Source organism: Zea mays, chromosome 5 (assembly GCF_902167145.1).
Source record: "Zea mays cultivar B73 chromosome 5, Zm-B73-REFERENCE-NAM-5.0, whole genome shotgun sequence".
NCBI lineage: Eukaryota > Viridiplantae > Streptophyta > Magnoliopsida > Poales > Poaceae > Zea > Zea mays.
The window spans coordinates 163734873-163742296 of NC_050100.1; positions in this window are offsets into that span (position 1 = coordinate 163734873).

Below are 7424 nucleotides of genomic sequence, written 5' to 3' on the forward strand. Positions count from 1 at the left end.
AACTTAGGAGTATAAACTAAATATCTCATGATTCTTTTCACGGCCCTAAGATGAACTTCCTTAGGATCGACTTGGAACCTTGCACACATGCATACGGAAAGCATGCACATAAATAGAGTAAAGATCCTATCATCGACCGATATACCTTTTGATATATGGACTTACCTCCCGTGTCGAGGTCGAGATGCCCATTGGTTCCCATGGGTGTCTTGATGGGCTTGGCATCCTTCATTCCAAACTTGTTAAGTATGTCTTGAATGTACTTTGTTTGGCTGATGAAGGTGTCGTCTTGGAGTTGCTTGACTTGAAATCCTAGGAAATACTTCAACTCCCCCATCATAGACATCTCGAATTTTTGTATCATGATCCTACTAAACTCTTCACAAGTAGATTTGTTAGTAGACCCAAATATGATATCATCAACATAAATTTGGCATACAAACAAATCTTTTGCAATAGTTTTAGTAAAGAGTGTAGGATCGGCTTTTCCGACTTTGAATCCATTAGTGATAAGAAAATTTCACAGGCATTCATACCATGCTCTTGGGGCTTACTTGAGCCCATAAAGCACCTTTGAGAGTTTATACACATAGTTAGGGTACTCACTATCTTCAAAGCCGAGAGGTTGCTCAACATAGACCTCTTCCTTGATTGGTCCATTGAGGAAGGCACTTTTCACGTCCATTTGATAAAGTTTAAAGCCATGGTAAGTAGCATAGGCAAGTAATATACGAATTGACTCAAGCATAGCTACGGGTGCATAAGTTTCACCAAAGTCCAAACCTTTGACTTGTGAATAACCTTTGGCCACAAGTCGGGCTTTGTTCCTTGTCACCACACCATGCTCATCTTGCTTGTTGCGGAATACCCACTTGGTACCTACAATATTTTGGTTAGGACGTGGAACTAAATGCCATACCTCATTCCTCGTGAAGTTGTTGAGCTCCTCTTGCATAACCAGCACCCAATCTGAATCTCTTAGTGCATCCTCCACCCTGTATGGCTCAACAGAGGACACAAAAGAGTAATGTTCACAGAAATGTGCAACTCGAGATCAAGTCGTTACCCCCTTTTGAATGTCATCGAGAATTGAGTTGACAGGGTGAAAGGGAAATGTGCCCTTGGGCCATTTCTAGTATATTTTGGTGATTAAGTGCCCAACACATATTGAGTGAGTAATTATATGCCAAATGATGGATGAAGTGCAAATCGACAAGAAGGTATGGTTCTAGACTTAGTACATTGGTTTTTATGTACTAATATATTTGTCTAAGTGCTAGAATCAGGAAAAGAAAAGGATTGGAAAAGAGTTGGTTGTGTATAGCCAACTGCTGCTCAGTCTGGGTGCACCGGACTGTCCGGTGGTGCACCGGACAGTGTCCGGTGCGCCAGGCCAGCTCCGGTGAACTGGCCACTCTCGGGAAATCTTCAGTGGCGTACGACTATAATTCACCGGACTGTCCGGTAGTGCACTGGACTGTCCGGTGAGCCAACGGCCGCCATCGCAACGGTCGGGCGCGCAATCCACGCACGACGCGTGGCCCCAGCCAACGGTCGGATGGGGCACCGGACTGTCCGGTGTGCACCGGACAGTGTCCGGTGCGCCAACGGCTATAGTTCTGCAACGGTCGGCTGTGCCATTTTAGGAAGGAGATCCGCACCGGACCATGAACAGTGGATGTCCGGTGGTGCACCGGACTGTCCGGTGCGCCACCCGACAGAAGGCAAGAATTGCCTTCTAGGAATGCCTCCAACGGCTCCTAGCTGCCTTGGGGCTATAAAAGGGACCCCTAGGCGCATGGAGGAGTTACCCAAGCATACTTTGAGCATTCTAAATCTTCCACACTCCGTCTCCGCGCACTTGATTGACTTTCTTAGTGATTTGAGCTCTGTTCTAGTGGTGAACTTGTTGCGACTCATTCGAGCTCAAGTCTTGGCTGTGTGTGTGCGTATTGCTGCGGATTTGTGTGTGTTGCTTCCCTCCCTTACTCTGGTATTTTCACTTTGATCTTTGTTGTAAGGGCGAGAGACTCCAAGTTGTGGAGATTCCTCGCAAACGGGAAAGAGTATAAGAAAGAAAACAACCTTGGTATTCAAGTGGATCATTGGATCACTTGAAAGGGGTTGAGTGCAACCTCGTCCATTGGGACGCCACAACATGGAGTAGGCAAGTGTTATACTTGGCCGAACCACGGGATAAATCATTGTGTCTCTTGTGCTTGTTTTTGACCATTGTGTTTCACAAGAGCTCGGTCCTTAGCCACTTAATTCCATTGTGCTAGCAATTAACTAAGTTTTGTGGCTACAAGTTTAAGTTTTTACAGGATCACCTATTCATCCCCCCCTCTAGGTGCTCTCAATTGGTATCAGAGTCGTTCTCTTCACGAAAGGGACTAATCGCCCGAAGAGATGGATCCTAAGGGAAAGGGGATGGTGGTCAACGATAAGGAGGAGTCCATCTTCAACGAGCCTAGACACGATAAGCCCACTGACTCTGGCTCGAGTCACAAGAAGGACGGGAAGAAGAAGAGGCGCATCAAGAAGATAGTCTACTACGACAGTGACGAGTCTTCTTCTTCCCAAAGAGACGACAACGACGAGAAGAAAAAATCGGTTAACTCAAACTTTTCATTTGATTATTCTCGTATTCCGATTAACTCCAATGCTCATTTACTTTCTATTCCACTTGGGAAACCTCCACAAGATTGGGCCCAGGAACTGTTCCGGTTTATTAAAATTATACAAATTTGTGAATACTATCAACGAGGAATGGCTCCAGAGCGTCGTTCCGAAGCAACCGAACAGACCCTTAAGATTTAATCGTGTCGTGCTCATGCCTTGGTCTAGGCACGTCGAGCGGCACAACCCGGCTCGACTAAGTAATCGTGCCTATCGATATCGAGTTCATGTCTGCCATGCCATGCCATGCCGAGAGATCGTGCCGCCCGTATGCCCATGTATAGCGGCAGCCGACCATAAGCGACCGGAGCTCACTAGTCACTACCTTCAACGCAAAAGTTATCGGCGTTGGCCAGTCACGCGCGACCTATCTGGGCAGTGGTGAGCTGTCGCGTCGTGGATCGGTCGAGCGCTTGCTTCCTTTGACGTGGACATAAGTCGCCAGTGTGGTCAGTCGCAAGTCAGGCATGCGAAGCCAGGATCCAAAATTAGGGGGACCAAATTAGATTAGGGAGCTGTTAGAAATATTTTTTGCACTATTTATATGAGAATTAGCTAAAAGCTTAACATATTCTATAAAATTAGGAGAGCATTAGGGGGACATTGCCCCGTGTGCCCCTCTGCCGTCGCCCCTGCAGGCATGGGCGGTGATGGCGTAGTGGACGAGCAGCCGTGCTCACGGAGACGCTGCATGGCGACGAGTCGATGACATAACCAACGTGTTGTGCGTTCAAACGGAATGGAAAGACAAGGAGGAAGATAGATTGGGTATAGAGAGGAAGAGAGGATGACGCGTGAGGCCTACTCAATGCCAAAATCCGACTCTTTGCTGGTACCAAATGTTTTTTTCGGACACTGAAGTGTCAAAAAAAACACTCGGCAGTGCTTTTCCAAAAAAAAATCGGCTAGAGAGGGAAACACCGCTCTCTCGGTATTATAGTAAGAAGGTATCGAGATATGGTCTCGATCGAGAAAATCCTGAACACTTTGCCCCATCACTAGTAGTTCATCACCGCCCACTCTGCAACAGCCAACCAGAGGGTGGCGCGCAGGAGCGGGCGGAGCACAACGAGGGAACTTTTTTAACCAAGCCCGAAATTCGTCGCCGAGTGGATCTAACCCGAGACCTGGAAGTGCTACTCGGAAGTCTTAACCATTACGCTAGAGTCTCTTTCGCCGGCAGCGCTTCTTTACCGAGTGTTTTTTTTACACTTGGTAAATAACTTCTTTATCGAATGCTTTTTTTTGGCACTAGGCAAATAACTTATTTGTCGAGTGATTTTTTTTTCCACACTAGACAAAGAGTTTTTTGTCAAGTGTTTTTACACTAGATAAAGATAATTTTTAAATTAAAATTTGAAGTAGTAAATTAATTTAAATAAATAAGTTTTTAACTACAAAAATGTATAACTATGTACTTTATTTATTTTGGTCATTTCTTCATATGAGAAGTTAAAATAAATTTATTCACAAAGGTTATATACCTCTCTTGTAGTTTATGAAGATTTGTGAACAATATTAGAACCACCAAGTTGGATGACTAAATAACTAAACACTCAAAATAAACTTTGTAGAGTTATAGAGTTTTTTAGTTTGCAACTTTTTGATTGAGGTCATCTTGTCAACAAAAATTATGTCTGAATTCAAAAAAAATATCGAATTTGTGAAACGGACTCGGATGGAAAAACCACCAAAATGATAGTTGAAGGTCTTAAAAGGTTATGAAACTTTGTAGTTGACAACCTTTTGATTTGAAATCATCTAGTCATACAAAACTATATTGAATTTAAAATTCGATGTTTTCAAACAGCCTCGAAAAATCACCAAAATGAAAGTTATAGGTCTAGAAAAGTTATGTAACTTTATAGTTGACAACGTTTTGGTTTTAAATCATCTTATTATATAAAAATACGTTTAAAGTTTTCAAATTTAAAATTCAAATTCTGTAAACGATCTCGGATGATAAGACTACTAAAATGAAAGTTGTAGGTATCAAAGAGTTATGCAACTTTGTATTTGATAAATTTTTTATTTGAATTTATTTAGTGCCTCAAATAATCACTTTGCTATCGGTTTATTATAGTATATAGGAAGGAAAACGTAATATAGACATAAGTGATAAGTGATATAGGGGTGGAGTGGTATTGAAGGTTAAACGTGAGATTAAAAATGTCAGTTCAAAAAAGGTGAAAATTATAGAGCGATATTGGGTAAGGCAGTTCTCATGATTAAAAAATTACTGTTTTTTGGGTTTTTTGCGATTCCTAATTTGATAAGTGATTTTCTTGTCATAAGTGCAGAAAAAATACTCAATAAAGAAACTCTTTGATAATAAAATGTTTGTTGAGTGTAATACTCGACAAAAATTTTACTAGATATAAAAAGATCTTTGTCGAGTGTCTGTAAAAAAGGCAAGTCTGTACTGTAGTGACTTGCTAGTGAGTGGAAAGCAATGTTGTTCTGTTTAGCGTCGTTCGATTTGTTTTCTCTTGCACTGTCCGTTCGATTCCTACCGCTCCTTCCTGTTTTGTTGCTTTCCTGTGTTGTTTTTTTCCCTTACGTTTTAAGTTCCACTCTCGATTTTTTTACGGCGCTCGGTATGTTTCTTCTTACTTTTTTTTGTGCCTTGTGGTTTTTTTTTTCTCATGTTTTCCGTTGGACTCGCGTTCATTTCTTCTTTTCTTATATGACATTTTTTGTTTGACTCATGTTTTTATTAGTTAGATGCTTATATGTTACTATGATTTTTATACATCACATAGATAAACCTTGTTTAACTAGAATAGTTGTTTAAACAAGTTCTAAACATTTATAATGAGCAACCAAAAGTTCCGAGCGGCCTACAAAGATGGTAGAGGCAGCCAGGCAGGGTTCTTCCTGTGTTTCTTGTGTCCTCCTGACTTTAGAGTGCCGGTGTGGCGGCGTCCCTCCACTCCTTAATCAAACAACTACAATCTCAAATTAAATCTAACTAATCTCAAATTTACCAAATCAAAAACTTATGTACTTATCAATGATCTGATAGCTCTACTGCGCTGACACCAAATAGCCCTGCCTACACGAGTGTGTGGACACATCACTGATATACGGGTATAAATGTCTAAATGAATTATTGGGCATGCTGGGCAGCCCGTGGCCCGACATGGTTTAACCTGACCTAAGCATGGTTCGTCCCATTGTCTATCGGTCATGTGTCTGCTTGGTCCAATCACAGTGTCGTGACTAAGATTTAGGTGCGGCATGACGAGCTATTATAAAAATACCTATATTATGCTTGAGTGTAGAGTATAAATCTTAAAAATATATATTATATTATCTAGGTGGATGTGAATATGGATCTATCGACTATGATTCAAACCCTCACTGTTACATAATTTTAGCTTATTTTTATCATTTGAACATATGTGCTATCATAGGTTTGTGGGATCGTGTGGATCGGCCTGCACCTGCATAGAGATATTTTCATTCGACTCATGGGTTTATTAATTATCGATATTTTTCTATTTCTTGTCCTGACTCCCTGGTTTCTTCTCATAATAAACATAATAATGAATGAAGTGATGAGCATTTGAACCATATCGTTTTCTTAAAACCTAGATTTTTATCACCAATTAAATTGTAGTTTTGATTATAAACAGAATTTAATCTTGTTAAATATGTATTAGCTGATGCTCCAACTAATCGAATAAAGCATTAAAACTTCCGATAATTTATTGTCTAATTCGATCCAAATAAGTTTATATTTATAATTTTCAACGGGATTTTCAAATTAAAAATCGAGAGAGATATCCTATCACCATAAAATATACTATATTCTAAGAACTAAAATTTTATGAACCAGATAAACATAAATAAATAGATGTATTTTTCCCTACCGTTTAGTATAACTAGTCGGTTGCCAGCTCACAACAATACCACATAAACTATCAACCAAAAAGATCTCAAGATTTTTTATTGATTGTCTCTGTTCTTCGCATAATATTTTTTTGATTTGACTAACTGATGTTGTTGTTTACTCTATCCAATATGTTTTGGTACAAGACGACTAATGAAGGGGGCGATTAGAAGAGAGTTTACAATGACTGACTGAACGAACAGAGATTATAGAATGACATAATTCCACCATACAGAGACCAAATAAGAGGAAGTTTGTGAGCTCAAGTTTCTAAAATAAGTCACATGAACTCAAACTTATAAAAAAAGATAGATCAAAATATGAAGTGGTTGCTAAAGTCAGGCATCAATAAAAACTGGATGTGTTCCATACAAATTATGGTACCTCGTAGCAATTACTAATGTTTATAACCGATAAATAATCTTTTATTTTACTATTAGCGTGATAAATCATTGATGCTCTATCCAATTCAGCAACCTCAAACAACATGGAGTCCATTACGCTAATGTGGTCTCAGAAACGATCTAATGCATGCAAGAGCCAAGAATACAAGGGACGAGCACCCTATGATAGAGCCCGCATGGATCTTTAAATCCTAACACATATTTTGCAGGATCCATGAGCCATCATCAGAAGAACATAAACCATGTGCAGACAATAAATAAAGTATTAACACATCTAGATTATGTTTCGTCCTTAGCACAACAAAAAACTAACACCCAAAACAACAGAGAAACAACACAATAATTTTTGCAATGACAGAAGGATGGGTGACAAGTACAAAGAAGTGGTAGAAGCATACCAAATCGATATCGTGGTAAGGGAAAGGCCATGTAGATAGGTGATGTTG